This window comes from Leptodactylus fuscus, chromosome 3 (genome assembly GCF_031893055.1).
Source record: "Leptodactylus fuscus isolate aLepFus1 chromosome 3, aLepFus1.hap2, whole genome shotgun sequence".
NCBI classification, from domain to species: domain Eukaryota; kingdom Metazoa; phylum Chordata; class Amphibia; order Anura; family Leptodactylidae; genus Leptodactylus; species Leptodactylus fuscus.
In genome coordinates this window covers 182,048,094-182,066,007 of record NC_134267.1, presented here as the reverse complement: position 1 = coordinate 182,066,007, position 17,914 = coordinate 182,048,094, and positions in this window count along the sequence as shown.

Genomic DNA, 17,914 nt, shown 5'->3' with positions numbered 1-17,914 from the left:
GGAGGGTAAAGAACCTGAGGGATGTTGTTTACAAAACTTGGTCAGAAATTTTACTTTACTGGCATTTCAGGTACGGGCATTTTACTGCATCGAAAAACCAAACCATATTAATCTGAGTTCTGCTATGATGTATATATTGTCTTGTGTTTATGTACTGTTTTTCATTTTCCAATATGTCTTTTCAGGAGACAGAAGGTTGGCAGCAGTAGGAGGTTGGAAGCCAAACGTGCCTTGGGTAGACCACCCACTTTGCAGGAGCCTACCTGCCCAGGAAGCAGTGGTGCAGGGATTCACAAAGGCAGTGTTGGCAGCAGTCAGTCAGTGCGAATTGTGGGGGTAAAATCACCCACTCAGCGGTGTGGCAGTGTTTTGTTAAGCCACCGAGAGACTTGAAAATGGCTATATGTCGAATCTGTGGGCAGAAGGTGAAGCGTGGCCATGGTGCCAATGTTGGCACCACAGTCCTGCATCAACATATGCAGTGTCACCGTAAAATGTCCTGGGAGAACTATGGCTCCAATGTGCTGGTTCAGCCTGCCACAGCAACTCCCCAGTGGCACGCACCCCATTTCAGGCAGTCAAGGGTCCACCATCTCAACCAAAGAAAGCTGTGTGTCCTTCCCATCATCTGCTAGTCCTGATTCTACTGGCTCTCCACCATGTTAGACACTTGCTACTGGACACAAATGTGGGGCCTTTTTTACACCCGCTGAGAGGGAGGACAAACTGATCTACTATAGAGACACCCTATGTAGTCAGTTGACCGTTGCCTATCTGCACCATCATCAATCCTCTTGCAAATCTGACCAGGGAGGCCCAGGGCACTCACCTTGCACTGCCATGGCTGCTATGTGGTGGTGGTGGTGGGGGGCAGTAGCAGTATCAGCTCCATCAGCAGCAGCCTGAGCCTAGAGTTGCTGATGAGCAGCTTTCTTCACCTGCATAGTGAATAAACCACTCACCAGCAGCTAGACATAGAGCAGAACCTGAACCAGCAGATGATGGACTACTTGGAGCGAACCCTTCATTGAAGATCCACTGGACTACTGGGCAGCCAAACTGGATTTATGGCTGAAACTGGCCAAGTTTGCCCTGGACAAACTGTCCAATCTGGCCAGTGTGGCATCAGAAGGGATGTTTAGTGCTGCAGGGGCCATAGTTACCCTAAGGAGAACTCACCTGTCCACCTAAAACGTGGAGAGACTCACCTTTGTTAAAATGTATCAGGCGTGGATTAGCCATGATTTCCTGATGCATCAGAATAAATCATCTATGCTGCCCTACCCATACCTTGACAAAAGAGACTGGTTTCTTCTGGCTACTTGCCTCAGCTACTATCCTGATGCTGCCACACTCCTAATGCCACACATCTGATGCCAAGTGCTCCTTCTTACAGCCACCATCTTCAGCGGGTACTTTTTGAGCCGCCACCTCCCCACTCTGTCACTGGGTCACTCTATGACCTCCTCATGCTGCTGCCACCTCCATCTTATGTCACCTTGCCACTCTGTGGTCTCCTCATGCTGCTTCTACCTCAACACTATGTCACTTCTCATGCTATTCTCACCCTCCCCACTCCATGACTGGACCACTATTTTGCCTTTTTGGCCTGGTTGACTTCATCATTTATTTTACCCTTCTTTTGATCTATGAGAAGGAAGGAAAAATGTGATGCACAATGGATCCTGTGCATATCAGCTGTAAGGCTTGTATGGACCAATCAGAATTGACTTATGATTTGGTAGCCAAAAGCAGGAGTGGGTACAAAACACAGAAGACATGCAAATTTGGAAAAATAATTGGAATCATCAGTCATTTTTAAACACTTATAGGAATACTTATTTGAGTACTATAGAGTGTACATTCACATAAGTGACCTGGCAAACTTTGATAGATTTAAATAATGTGATAGTGAATATCTTAACAGAATGTCAGGTTGGCATTCTCTATACACCATTAGGAAAAGCCCAAGATGTTATTGTGTTTTTGAGCTTTTTTTTATATTGCCATGATATGGTCTACAATAGTTAGGTTGAACTAACTTTTGTAACTCTATTCCTGTTCCATTATTCTGTTGTTGTTCTCCTGTAGTGCACGAGTGAAAAAATACAAGATACTTCCATTTGTATTATGAAAAATAAAGCTGATTTCTAATAATTTATTATTCCCTGTATAAAAAAGCCAGCATCTTATTTACTTAACCAGAAATCCTATGGGAATGTGTTCTCATCCCTTGTATTTCAAATAAAGAGAGAAACAATTTTCACTTATATGTGGACTGAAACCAACCCATTTGTACACAGACAGCACTATATAAGGAAGAATATTCTGATCAGTGAGGCCAATTTCTAGGGAAACCTTGTACTTGGTAACTAACGTCTATGACATATAACAATGGATGGCAATATTGTATAAAAGAAATTTACTAGCAGTGACAATGACTGGAAGTAGATTTAATAAGCAAGTTAGGAATGCTGCTAGATGGATTTTATCTAACTTTTCACTATAAAATATCATGGTGATTTAATTTGGCAAGTTTCAGATATTGTCAATTATAATTTACCTATTTGGGTAGTCGGGACTAAGAAAAAAAAACTGAAAAAAGAAAAGTTAAAAAAACCCTCAAATACCCAAAAAAGAAACTACAGAATAGTATACACATCTATGTCCAATATATGGCAATATAGATGGATGAATGTCGTTTGATACGTTTGCAAAGTCTGTTAGGTCAATAACTCACATGTCCATCCAGTTCAGCTTTTTGGCCTACACTGTTGATCCAGAGGAAGGTAAAAACCACTCGAGGTAGAAGTTAATTTTCTTCATCTCATCTGCATACTGACAGTAGACGAGGAATCTGCCATATAACTGTCTCTCTTTCATTCAGTAACAGCTCAAGGAGTATGCAGGACATATATGGAGAAGTACTGACCCATGTTTTGGAAGTGATAAAACATTTTTGTTGGGCTCCAGCCCTATACTTTTCTCTTGGTATCTTTCTCTACCCCTGTCTACTCTTCACTATCCCTAGGTTTGTCATGAGATCTGCAGATCATCTCAAAATAGAAAAGTGATTTTCACATTGGAAGAAGAAAAATAGCCCGATAATACTAGAAAATGACATTTCTCTCTGATAAAATATACTACAAAGGTTCTTATAGTCACCTGTACTGTTCATTTATACATTTGTAGAATTGGCATGCTTATATAAAGAAAGGAGTCCTCAATCTCAATGGGCACTGGCTGCTACACTTTCTCTTATAACAAACAACACTTAGCATAAAACATAACTTTTAATGTCAAATATGGTCAGCTAAAATCTTTCAACGGTATAGCTAGGGCTAAAATTAGAATACATAACTCAATGAGAAAAGTAGGGAACACTATAGAGATATAGCTTTTTTGCAATGTTCCTAGATACTGCAGGGTAGTTCAGCTTAGGGGAGTGATAATCACAACTTAACAGGTGACGGTTAGCACTAAATAGGTGCCTAGATGATGATAATCTCACTGATACTGTAGCTGATAATGTTGTATAGAGTAAATACCTTCTTCCCCCCTACTGTTTTGATGCTGTTCACACTGCCCTAAAGCGTCCACTCAATAACAAAGTTAAACCCAAAGCAATCTCAATACTAGATAAAAAAAGAAAGATACCCGCAAAAACTCAAAGCACCAACTAAGTACAGTCCTATGAAAAAGTTTGGGCACCCCTATTAATCTTAATCATTTTTTGTTCTAAATATTTTGGTGTTTGCAACAGCCATTTCAGTTTGATATATCTAATAACTGATGGACACAGTAATATTTCAGGATTGAAATGAGGTTTATTGTACTAACAGAAAATGTGCAATATGCATTAAACCAAAATTTGACCGGTGCGAAAGTATGGGCACCCTTATCATTTTATTGATTTGAATTCCCCTAACTACTTTTTACTGACTTACTGAAGCACAAAATTGGTTTTGTAACCTCAGTGAGCTTTGACCTTCATAACCAGATGTATCCAATCATAAGAAAAGGTATTTAAGGTGGCCAATTGCAAGTTGTTCTCCTATTTGAATCTCCTCTGAAGAGTGGCATCATGGGCTACTCAAAACAACTCTCAAATGATCTGAAAACAAAGATTGTTCAACATAGTTGTTCAGGGGAAGGATACAAAAAGTTGTCTCAGAGATTTAACCTGTCAGTTTCCACTGTGAGGAACATAGTAAGGAAATGGAAGACCACAGGGACAGTTCTTGTTAAGCCCAGAAGTGGCAGGCCAAGAAAAATATCAGAAAGGCAGAGAAGAAGAATGGTGAGAACAGTCAAGGACAATCCACAGACCACCTCCAAAGAGCTGCAGCATCATCTTGCTGCAGATGGTGTCACTGTGCATCGGTCAACTATACAGCGCACTTTGCACAAATAGAAGCTGTATGGGAGAGTGATGAGAAAGAAGCTGTTTCTGCACGTACGCCACAAATAGAGTTGCCTGAGGTATGAAAAAGCACATTTGGACAAGAAAGCTTCATTTTGGAAACAAAAATTGAGTTATTTGGTTATAAAAAAAAGGCCTTATGCATGGCGTCCAAAAAGAAACAGCATTCCAAGAAAAACACATGCTACCCACTGTAAAATTTGGTGGAGGTTCCATCATGCTTTGGGGCTGTGTGGCCAATGCCGGCATCGGGAATCTTGTTAAAGTTGAGGGTCGCATGGATTCCACTCAGTATCAGCAGATTCTTGAGAATAATGTTCAAGAATCAGTGACGAAGTTGAAGTTACGCCGGAGATGGATATTTCAGCAAGACAATGATCCAAAACACCGCTCCAAATCCTCAGGCATTCATGCAGAGGAACAATTACAATGTTCTGGAATGGCCATCCCAGTCCCCAGACCTGAATATCATTGAACATCTGTGGGATGATTTGAAGCGGGCTGTCCATGCTCGGCGACCATCTAACTTAACTGAACTTGAATTGTTTGTCCAAAATACCTTTATCCAGGATCCAGGAACTGATTAAAAGCTACAGGAAGCGACTAGAGGCTGTTATCTTTGCAAAAGGAGGATCTACTAAATATTAATGTCACTTTTCTGTTGAGGTGCCCATACTTTTGCACCGGTCAAATTTTGGTTTAATGCATATTGCACATTTTCTGTTAGTACAATAAACCTCATTTCAATCCTGAAATATTACTGTGTCCATCAGTTATTAGATATATCAAACTGAAATGGCTGTTGCAAATACCAAAATATTTAGAACTAAAAATGATTAAGATTAATAGGGGTGCCCAAACTTTTTCATAGGACTGTATCAATGTATAAATAACACAAAGAATTCTTTTGATTTTAAATCTAAATTTATTACTACAAAAATGTTTTTAATTGTAAAAAATATTGGTATCAGGAAAACAAACACATAAAAACATTTAAAAACACACAAGAGTGGAGGTCGCACTGGACTGAGCAGCTCCAGCAGGTGTATAATGTGCTAGTGGTGTAGGGGATGAGAACAGCCGCAATAAATGTGTGTATAGAGAGGCCCAGTATTTAGTATATATAAATTATATGTATTTTGGGGAGGGGGGCCTTTTATTGGGGTCTGTTTGGAGCTTATTTTGACGCAGTAAAGTGTAAATATTATGTTTTTTTTTCTCATGTAAATAAATAAAACATTCTTTTCAGTGTTTTTGCCATGAGACGGAAGGGATCACATATGTGGAGAGTTGCAGCCATCGTTCTCTACCATCGTAGCCTTCTACATATGGACTCCATGTTTGTAGATTTGCAATAAAAAGAAATTTTTATTTTTCTATTTATTTTTTTTAAAAAAAATCTTTTTCCAAATTTATTTTTTATTTTTTTAAAAATATTTTGTTAACTTATACAGACATACTTTTATTTTTTGCACACTTTCACTATTATATTGTCACTTATTTTTCACTTTATTGCCATCGTCTTATTGAATTTCATTGGCATCTTCAATTCACGTTTTCACATTTGTTTTATTCAAGTGCATATTTCACTTGACTTTTCACAAAAATTTTTTTTTTTTTTTTTTTCTTGCACCTTTATCACATTTATCTTGAAAAAAACCTTGCTGGGTTACCTCTTTATTTTATATGTAGTATTGTAACAATAGTTCATATCTTTTTGAAAACCTTTTGTGTATATTAACATCACTCACAGTTCACTTTTTTTTTTTCCCCCCCTCTGGTGGCTATACACAGGCGTATATAAGATATTGCTCTTGGTTTATATGTGCGGTGACTGTGGTTTTCCCTTCTATACACTCTGTATGTGTCCCCCCTTTGGACACTGCTACTGTTTTGATTAGCTCAAGCATTGTCATGTGATGCTCTCGCATCATTGTGATGTGGGAGCCGCACCTGAATGAATTAATGGCGCCATTAATTACTATTGTGTACCCTATAAAAGCTTCCCCTCCTGCCTCCACTCTGTAGCCCCCTGAAGAAGCAGGGGCGAAATGGTCCGTTGGGGCTCAGAGTGGAGGTCGCAGCTGGTGAGCAGTGATTCATGTATATGCTCCATTATTGCTTAAAAAACATTTTTTTAAAGAGGACATGACTTCTTGTTTCACAGCCCAAGAAGAACTGGAGGCACTCCAGATTTTAGAAGAACTCCTCGCAGAACAACTGGAACAGCAGGTGAGTACATTTCCTCCCAACATAGCCAGGAAATCCACCACATTCCCGCCCTTGAATTTAAGTCCGCATGTAGATATTTTTGTGAGATCTATGTGTGATGTCATCATGTCGATTCCTGCACATAAAAAATATGACAATCTAACAGGGTCACAGAGAACTGCCTTGAAAGAATTGAAGAATATGAAAGATGTGGTGATTAAACCAGCAGACAAGGGCGGGAATGTGGTGGTCTGGCCGGTTTTGGCTTATGAAAAAGAGGCATTTCGCCAGTTAAACAACAGCAGATGTTATAAGAGGTTAGAACGGGATCCAACAACTACCTTTAGGAAGGAAATTGAAAATATTCTAAGGAAAGCTTTGAGTGAAAACCTTATCACACAAAAAGTATATGATGGCTTAATGGTAGAACATCCCATAATACCGACTATTTATTTCCTTCCAAAGGTACACAAGAACAGTCTCAATCCACCTGGGAGACCCATTGTTTCTGGGAGAGGTGGATTGTGTGAACCGATTTGTAAATTCCTTGATTATTACCTCAAACCAATCGTACTCACCTTGCCATCATATATAAAGGATTCAACGGAGGTTCTGCAGCGGATTGAGGATATTACTCTGGAGGATGATATGTATTTGGTCACAGCAGATTTGGAATCGTTGTACACCTCCATTGACCATTCCTTGGGTATGCAAGCGATCAGGTTCTATTTGAGATCAAGTGGCATGGAAGCTGAGCTGATGGATCTTCTTCTTATACTATTGGAGTATGTCCTCAATCACAATTTTTTTGTTTTCAAGGACCGCCTCTTTCTCCAGATCCAAGGAGTGGCTATGGGGGCGGCCTGTGCCCCCTCTTACGCCAATCTCTTCCTTGGATTCTGGGAGAGGGAGGCGGTCGATCATACTTACCAGCATGGGGGACAGGTTTTGTCCTGGATGCGTTTTATTGATGATATCATCTTTGTTTGGCAGGGTACCAGACATCACCTGGATGAATTCTTGACGGAACTAAACAATAACACGCTGAATATTAAACTTACCTACAGTATTTCTCAGAAGGAAGTTGATTTTTTAGATCTAAAAATTAGTGTAGATGATACAGGAAATCTACATACTACTATCTTCCGTAAGGAAACCAGTGTGAACGCGTTCCTGCATGCTAACTCAGCACATCCCTATCATGTCATAAGAGCAATACCGACTGGACAATTCCTCAGGGCTAAACGTATCTGTGACTTACCTGACAAATTTGAAGAAGAATCCAACCTTCTGCGACAACGATTTTTGGCTCGGGGCTATCAACCCAGTGATATTGAAAGGGGATATAACCGAGCAGTGGAAGAACCTAGGAGTATTCTCCTCAACTTCAAAAAACGGCCACGAGAAGGAAATCAGATACGGTTTATTACCAACTACAATAATAGGTGGAAAGATCTACGTAATGCTATGTCCAGATTTTGGCCGATTCTAAAACAGGATAAGACACTTGAAAAGATCTTGCCATCAGAACCCCTAATGGTGGCTAAACGTAGCAAAACCCTAGGGGATCACCTTGTCCGAAGCCACTACGTCCCTCCACCATCAAGATTTATCTTTTCTAGCAAAGGTCCGAAATGGGGCTCCTCTGAGTGTGGTCACTGTACAGCATGCAAATTTATGATAAGAACAGATTCCTTTCAGGACTCACAAGGATCTCGCCAATATAAGATAGTACACAGTATGAATTGCCGCAGTGAGGGTGTTGTATACCATCTGACGTGCCCCTGCGGACAAATCTATATTGGTATGACCACACGCCAATTACGTGTACGAATATTGGAACATATCCGTGACATCAGGAGGGCTCAGGATCCAAATGATGTATCTTTGCAACTGAACATAAAACCTGTTGCGAAACATTTCCGCGACCACCACATGGGGGATGTCCGCATACAGGTAAGGGCGATTGACAAAGTACATTTGGGTGTACGTGGGGGGGACATTAAGAAGAGGTTGTTACAATTGGAAACTAAGTGGATAACAATGTTGCAAACTGTATCACCTAAGGGATTAAATGATAAGGTGGGCTTTGGATGCTTCCTTTAATATAGGTTATTCATTCTCTGGCTTTTATTGTTTTTGAATGATTTATGTGATGTTTTGTATCGTACCTTTTGGGGAGGGGGGCCTTTTATTGGGGTCTGTTTGGAGCTTATTTTGACGCAGTAAAGTGTAAATATTATGTTTTTTTCTCATGTAAATAAAACATTCTTTTCAGTGTTTTTGCCATGAGACGGAAGGGATCACATATGTGGAGAGTTGCAGCCATCGTTCTCTACCATCGGAGCCTTCTACATATTGACTCCATATTTGTAGATTTGCAATAAAAAGAAATTTTTATTTTTTTAAAAAAAAATCTTTTTCCAAATTTTTTATTTTTTAAAAAATATTTTGTTAACTTATACAGACATACTTTTATTTTTTGCACACTTTCACTATTATATTGTCACTTATTTTTCACTTTATTGCCATCGTCTTATTGAATTTCATTGGCATCTTCAATTCACGTTTTCACATTTGTTTTATTCGAGTGCATATTTCACTTGACTTTTCACAAAAAATTTTCTTTTTTTTTTTTTTTTCTTGCACCTTTATCACATTTATCTTGAAAAAAACCTTGCTGGGTTACCTCTTTATTTTATATGTAGTATTGTAACAATAGTTCATATCTTTTTGAAAACCTTTTGTGTATATTAACATCACTCACAGTTCACTCTGGTGGCCACCCTCTGGTGGCTATACACAGGCGTATATAAGATATTGCTCTTGGTTTATATGTGCGGTGACTGTGGTTTTCCCTTCTATACACTCTGTATGTGTCCCCCCCTTTGGACACTCCTACTGTTTTGATTAGCTCAAGCATTGTCATGTGATGCTCTCGCACCATTGTGATGTGGGAGCCGCACCTGAATGAATTAATGGCGCCATTAATTACTATTGTGTACCCTATAAAAGCTTCCCCTCCTGCCTCCACTCTGTAGCCCCCTGAAGAAGCAGGGGCGAAACGGGCCGTCGGGGCTCAGAGTGGAGGTCGCAGCTGGTGAGCAGTGATTCATGTATATGCTCCACATTTTGTCCTATGTATGTTGGCTTATGTAATACTGGCATGTGTGTGTAACTTTACATTGGTTCTGTTACCTTATATGCTCTTACTATATAGTGGTGATAGGGGTATGATTTTTGCAATGCTACAGATATATTTTTTCAATTAAGTGCCCTGATCTTGTGATACTGTGGGCAATAGGAGCCTATTTCCATTTATATATACTAAATACTGCGCCTCTCTGTACACACATTTATTGTGGCTGTTCTCATCCCCTACATCACTAGCAGATTATACACCTGCTGGAGCTGCTCAGTCCAGTGCGACCTCCACTCATGTTGTGTGTTTTTAAATGTTTTTATGTGTTTGTTTTCCTGATACCAATATTTTTTACAATTAAAAACATTTTTGTAGTAATAAATTTAGATTTAAAATCAAAAGAATTCTTTGTGTTATTTATACATTGATACTTAGTTGGTGCCGGTTAGCACTAAATAGGTGCCTAGATGATGATAATCTCACTGATACTGTAGCTGATAATGTTGTATAGAGTAAATACCTTCTTCCCCCCTACTGTTTTGATGATGTTCACACTGCCCTAAAGCGTCCACTCAATAACAAAGTTAACCTGACACCTAAACATATAACTAGTGTCCCTGTCCATTTGATAAATATGCCATTCTATAGGGTTCACACTAGATATGCTGTAAATAATTAATCTCTCTACGCGTTTCGATTACATATTCTCATCAGGAGAGGATAAGGAAAAATAATAAAGAAGATGTTGCGGTAAAAACCGCATTTCCCGGTTCCCCGATGGTGGGAGCCAGTACTCAGTGTTATGTAAACTCCTTTCAGTGTTTACATAACAAATAGCAGTTTACTTACATTGTAAATCCTTATGCTTGTCTTCTACTTTTTGGGTTTTGCAACTTGTACAGAAAGGAGGACTGAAATGCAAACTGGTAGTAACCATCCTAATGGTTAACGTCACTAAGGTCACAATCAAAATGTTATTTCCAGGCCATGACTGTTAAGTACAATTACCTCTCATCTCAAGCAGCGCTTTCTTCAGCTTTGATGAGAAAACACTGATTGAAATAGTTCAGCAGAAAAATTGATCCTTTTTTTTAGAACTAGTTACATGCAAGACATACAGATTGATTATACACCCAGCGCTGCTGAAAAATCAGTTGATTAAATTATATTTGGAAGTCGTTTTTATATCTCAGATACGTCCTCACTTTCCATAAGAGGTACTGTCAACATTCTCATGAATATTCAGCCTCGGAAGCACCTCTATGATGTCCTGGATAATAGGTTCAAAATGACAAAGGTATATAGCCATAGAATTATGAAAAAGAGGTATACTGTACAAAAACAGAGCATGTATTGCATTCAGGGACAGCTCAGATCAAAAGCAACTTACATGTACCACTTTCACTAGAGACATTATTTACAGGAAAACCTAACATATACATTGAAAATCATGAAGTACCAGAAAGAATTAGTTGTAGGGTTGAGCCAATCTTGAGATTTCAGGATCATTTTTCAGCCAATCTCGAACGTGAAATTTGCTTGATCACCGATCGGGATCCCATCTTTCCCGATCCCAATCACTCAACCCTAGTCAATGCTTCTCTATGGGAAAAGTCACTTTTAGGGTTCAGCAAATCTTGAGATTTCAAAATCCAATTTTCAATCATTTTCCAGCCAATCCCGATCGCTCAACCCTAATTAGTTTAGTACAGTCAGTGTTAATAGGATTAATCTTTAATAGGTTTGCTCCACTGATTCTGGCACAGTTGAAATTGCCCACCTTATGTAGTTGGGATTGCCCACCTGACAGTAAAATTCAAGACTTTTCCTAAATACATTGTCTGCTATGTGAAATTATTCCTCTCATTGGTCGCATGGCGTTTCCTTGGTGCACAAACTGCACGTTTATCTTACAGTATAGGATAGATAGAGTTCTTTGGAATGAGCTTGGATTTCAGGGCTGTCATCTATTATCTGTAGTATAATGCTGTACTGTACCTTCTTCTGAATAAAAAGCTGACTCTTTTGACTTTGACCTACCCTGCATGACAAGTGAGCGCAGATCCTTACCTCCATTTCTTGTCCTGTAGTATAATAAGTGGAGGCCTTGAGGAGATGATGAAAAATAACAGTTACACTCAGCTTGCCTCAACACTCTTGGGCATCTGGTGTCCTCTTCAGGCCTTTAAAGATAAGATAAGATAAGATAAGATAAGATATTCCTTTAATAGTCCCACAATGGGGAAATTTCAGTGATACAGTTTCATAGATGGTACAGTAGTATATAACAGGAGAGAAACACATACAAGCTCATGGCAGATAGAGAAATCCTAGGAATCAGAGCAACTAAAAAAGAAAGAAACACAGACACACTGCAGGATCATTTAGTTCTCTGTGCGGATTGATGTTAATAATAATAATAATAATACAGCCGACTTGGTTGTAGGACACGAGGAGGGGGGTCACAGCATGTAGATATAACAAGCAGAAATTTTTGCAGAGGTGGGGGACATAGTCAGCTATCATGATAACATGTGGTAGTTCTTGGTAGGTGGTGAGATCTCCTGCTCACAGCTGATAGTTCGGTATCTTGTATCAGCACTATTGTCCATTAACCACAAAAAAAATGCCCCAAATGTCCTTCATCGCAAGCCCTCCTCCTCCCTCCTTACCACTGTGTTCTACTTCCCCAAAGAAGTCTGAAGCCATCCAGGTATACATGGTGCTGTTCTCTTGCCATGCTTCCATAACTCCTGGGGTAGGTGGGTGATGGTAGGTTTCCAGGCTGTAGCAGAGTCCCACGTGTCCACAGTAATAGAAAGAAATACCAGTCAGCTGTAGCATCTTCACACATCAGCAATAGACGCCAAAAATCATCTCCTTGAAGAAGAAGTCCACACTTCCATGTAGGTTTTTCTCCATGCCGCATGGTGAGCCATGCTGTCCTAGCTGGGGGGATGGTAACAGGCACATGTGGAAACCAACTGAACCAGGTCTTGTCATTGTCCATGCTTTACAATGGAAACAAAAGGAACAAAATACTCCACAGGATCTTCCATTCGATTTATAGTTGCTAATTCATAGTGCTCGATTGCTTGGTTACAGGATTCTTGAAGATACAGAGAAAAAAGAGTGAAAAAGGAAAGAAAAGTTTGCTCCCAGCTTGGAGCACTGCATCAAGGCAGCCAAGCCCCTCAGGGGGGCGGCGCCAAAAGAGATGGTCCTTTGCTTGACATTACACACTCCTATTTCATTACTGAGGCCTGTTATTGGATTCAGCGGTTATTTGGGGTGCGTTGACATCATGACACTAGAAATCAAAATATGCAGTATTGCATCTCAGTGCAGCTTGTGTGATAACTAGTGTTTCATAACACTGCGTAACAATCCAAGTACATGACAAATTTTCCACAAATTTCTGGTTCTACTGAAACTTAAAGTTTGTGGTTGATCCCACACAAATCAATCAAAATGCTCAGAAGCGTACTTCCATTTTGCTGCTCATTCTAGGGGCAGAAAATTTCAAGGGTCCAAAGTTACTCACCATTCCTTGGCTCCGCTGTGGCATCCAGCTGGAATTCTGGTCTTTTTTTTTTTTCTTTTTTTTTTTTTAAATGTAGATTGTGAGCCCCATATAGGGATCACAATGTACATTTTTTTTCCTATCAGTATGTCTTTGAAGAATGGAAGGAAATCTACACAAACACAGAGAGAACATACAAACTCCTTGCAGATGTTGCTCCTGGTGGGATTCAGTGCTAACCACTGAACCTCCATGTTGCCCCAGGCACAATCATAGTCCTCAGCAGTGACTTGCATGCAGAGAAAAATGGACAGCCTGGGAAGAGGAGCAAAACACTGAAAGATACCATGGTGGCTCTCAAGAAAGGTAAATATATATATATATATATATATATATATATATATATATATATATATATTTATTTATTTATTTTACACATATTCTATGTCCTTCAGTTATTATGTTCTTAGACCCCAGTTATTATACTCTGAGGCCTGAAGAGACCTCAGAGAATTGGAAATTCCAGTTCAGACGAAAAGAGTTTGGTCTGAAATGAATTTTCCCAGGGAACTGCGCTTTTATTTGCATCTCGCAAGGTTTATCTATTACTAATGACAATGTGCAGTAATGACTTCGCTATGGGTAGTATCAGTAAGCACGAAGGTCCAAAGGGAACAGTGAAGTTGGGTAAGGCTGGCAGGGAACTAGAATATGATATAATAAAAATGTATGCAGCTTTTCAAAACAGTTTTGTTAACAATGGCATGTGGAAGGAAACCCATACAAAGGGGGAGGATATAGGAACACCATGCAGATGTGATCCTTGACAGATTGGTGTGAGTTTTCACATTTGCACTACCCTTGCATTTTTCCTGAAAGGGAACCTGGTGAGGGGCTTGGCATTAGCAGGACCACATGCCCCATCAGATGTATGATCAAATACTTTCTTACGGAAATGATTCCTGAAATGTATATCAAGCTGACATAGATTTTATGACCTGCCTGGTGGAGTGTGTGCCTAATTTATGGGAAGGCGTCCACATCTTCATAAATCTGCTAGTCTACCTAATTTTTATTTATGGACATTGTAATCACCATTTTGGCAAACCTAAATAAAGAGTGCTGCAAACTGAGCCTGCTCAACAATCATCCTGCCTCCTGTCCTCCTAGAAGAAAGACTACTAATACCATCTTATAATGTGCAACTCCCCTTCTCTGCTGTATGTGCACCATTTGAGTCTGTCGGAAAGAGAAAAGGGCCACCATGACCAGTGAGAAATCAGTCACCAAAGATGAGGTCCTTAATAACAATCACTATTTTGGGTCTAATTTTTTCACAAAGCTTTCTTTATGGTTATTTCTATAGCATTTTAGTTAGCATGATGTATATTATGTTTATATTCAAGAGAATATGTATATCTTAAAATAAATTCAAAGGGAGGAAGAGATTTGTTTTCAATGGGAGGCAGAGATCATAGCAGGACGTGGAAAAAAATCAGCATCTTGCGCGATCTTGCCATGGATCCTGTCCTTGCCCATTCATTCGGGCCCAGTCAGCAGAGGAAAGCCACGATGGAATGCCGATGCCCTGCATGGTGGCAATCCCACTGTCTAATATGACAAAGGAAGATTTGCAAAGCTCAATGAAATGAATGGGTGGCAGAAAAAAAACACTAGCCTATTCATTTCAAAGGGCTTTGCAAGCCAGGCTACACCTGAAGATAGATCATTCGCACTTCTTTTATCCTCTGGCAGAGGTGTATTCTCCATTTAAAATCTGCCTACTTAAAACTCTATGTGAACTAACCCTAGGGTAAGCAGAATGGCAAAACATCCACTAACTGGATGACTGTGCAGTGGAAACACTTTGTCTGGTCAGATGAATTTCGGTTGCAGCTTGCTAAGACAAGGCTCAGAACACCATGGGATATTTGGGAGACCTCTTTATAGACATTTGTAATGTAGGCAGAGGCTGAAAACATCATTGAAAGCTAAAGGAAAATTGTTGATTTGAAGTTAAGCTGATTGTTGGTGTCTTTAGGTAAATCTGGCATGTCAGACTCCACCTTGATACACTTGTAGGCTGATTTGCATATACATAAAAATTGGTTAATAAACATTAAAAAAAAAATTGGTGAATTAAGAAAATATAATTTCTTAGCCCTGATGGTATGTATTTGGTGTGCAATGATCATAGCAAAGAATACAATGCAATTCAATGTGCAAGTGCTAGAGATGAGCTAACAGTAAAATATTCGATATTCATTTCGAATAGTCCCTCAATATTCGACTATTCAAACGAATATCGAACCCCATTATAGTCTATGGGGAAAAAATGCTCGTTTCAGGGGATCCCACTCTTCGACTCAGGAGAGTCACCAAGTCCACTATGACACCCCAGGGAATGATGCCAACACCCTGGAATGCAACTGGGACAGCAGGGAAAGCATGTCTGGGAGCATGTAACATGCCCAAGTCACTGTATTACGTTGGGATCCCTGTCAGCTTGCGATATGCGCGAACTGAATTTTTCCCATAGGAATGCATTGACCAGCGTTGATTGGCCGAATACCATACAGAGTACAGCATTTGGCCAGTCAATGATGGTTCTGCCGGAGGCTCGTCTGTGAGGAGGCGGAGTCTAAGATCGGACCAGAATGGAGACTGCTGTGGACCGATCTTAGACTCTGCCTCCTCCGCCAGACCCAGCGTTTATTGGACGAATGTTGTACTCTGTATGGCATTCAGCCAATCAACGCTGGTCAATGCATTCCTATTCTGAGATGTAGCAGTGCTGGCCATGCGCTCAGCTCGCCTACTCCGGAGATGCAGCCGAGCTGAGCGCACGGCCAGCACTGCTACACTGGAGAACCGCTGCTACACCGGAGAACTGCTGAACCCTGCTGCGCACTCAGCTCTGCTGCATCAGAGATGTGCTGAAACCTGCTGCACTGAGCTCTGCTACATGCAGCAGGGCGGAGTGTGCAGCAGGGTTCAGCGCACACTCAGCTCTGCTACATTTCTGATGCAGCAGAGCTGAGTCTGCAGCAGAGTTCAGCGCATCTCTGATGCAGCAGAGATGAAAGTGCAGCAGGGTTCAGCAGTTCTCCGCCGTAGCAGCGGTTCTCCAGTGTAGCAGTGCTGGCCATGCGCTCAGCTTGGCTGCATCTCCGGTGTAGCTGAGCTGAGCGCATGGCCAGCACTGTTACACCGGAGAACCGCTGCTACACCAGAGATGCGCTGAACCCTGCTGCACACTCAGCACTGCTGCATCAGAGATGTAGCAGAGCTGAGTGTACGCTGAACTCTGCTGCACACTCAGGTCTGCTACATCTCTGATGCAGCAGAACTCAGTGTGCAGCAGGGCTGAATGTGCAGCAGGGTTCAGCGCATCTCTAATTCAGCAGAGCTGAGTGTGCAGCAAGGTTCAGCGCATCTCTGCTGCAGCAGAGCTGAGTGCGCAGCAGGGTTCAGCGGTTCTCCGGTGTAGCAGCGGCTCTCCAGTGTAGCAGTGCTGGCTGTGCACTTAGCTCGGCTGCATCTCCGGAGTAGGCGAGCTGAGCGCATGGCCAGCACTGCTACATATCGGCATAGGAATGCATTGACCAGCATTGATTGGCTGAATGCCATACAGAGTACAGCATTCGTCCAATCAACGCTGGTTCTGCTGGAGGAGGTGGAGTCTAAGATTGGTCCACAGTAGTCTCCATTCTTGTCCAATCTTAGACTCCGCCTCCTCACAAACAAGCCTCTCTCAGAACCAGCATTGATTGACCGAATGCTGTACTCTGTATGGCATTCAGCCAATCAACGCTGGTCAATGCATTCCTATTCTGAGATGTAGCAGTGCTGGCCATGCGCTCAGCTCGCCTACTCCAGAGATGCAGCCGAGCTGGTCAATGCATTTCTATGGGAAAAATTCAGCTTGCGCATATCGCAAGCTGACAGGGATCCCGATCAGATAGAGCCCCAAAGAGCTGGATGAGTAACATTCCCACCTAAATACAGGTAATTAGAGATGAGCGAGTACTGTTCAGCCGGATCAGCCGATCCGAACAGCATGCTTGCATAGAAATGAATGGACGTAGCCAGCACGCGGGGGGTTAAGCGGCCGTCCGCCGTCAAAAAGGAAGTACCAGGTGCATCCATTCATTTCTATGGTGCGTGCTGTTCGGATCAGCTGATCTGAACAGTACTCGCTCATTTCTACAGGTAATCAATCCCTAGCTAACCCTGCCTGTACATCTATCCCTGTCTCACAGTCACATAGTTCACAGTCTCAAATTAGCCGAATGTTAAATCAACCATTCGTATAAATTGGAGGTCACCTGATTTAGCCAGCCAATTACTTTTTCCAATATTTTTTTCGATGCCTCCGTTGTCGTAGTTCCTGTCCCACCTCCCCTGCGCAGTTATTGGTGCAAAAAAAGCACCAGGGAAGGTGGGAGGGGGCACAAATTTTTAGTGCGTTTGCCTCGTGGTATTCGATTGGAATCAAATACCTTGAATGGCCTGATATTCGATCGAACAGTGTTCGCTCATCTCTAGCAATTGCACATGTACTGCAAAGTTTTAGGGCTAGTTCACACGTAGGCAAAGGGGCGGATTTTGACAG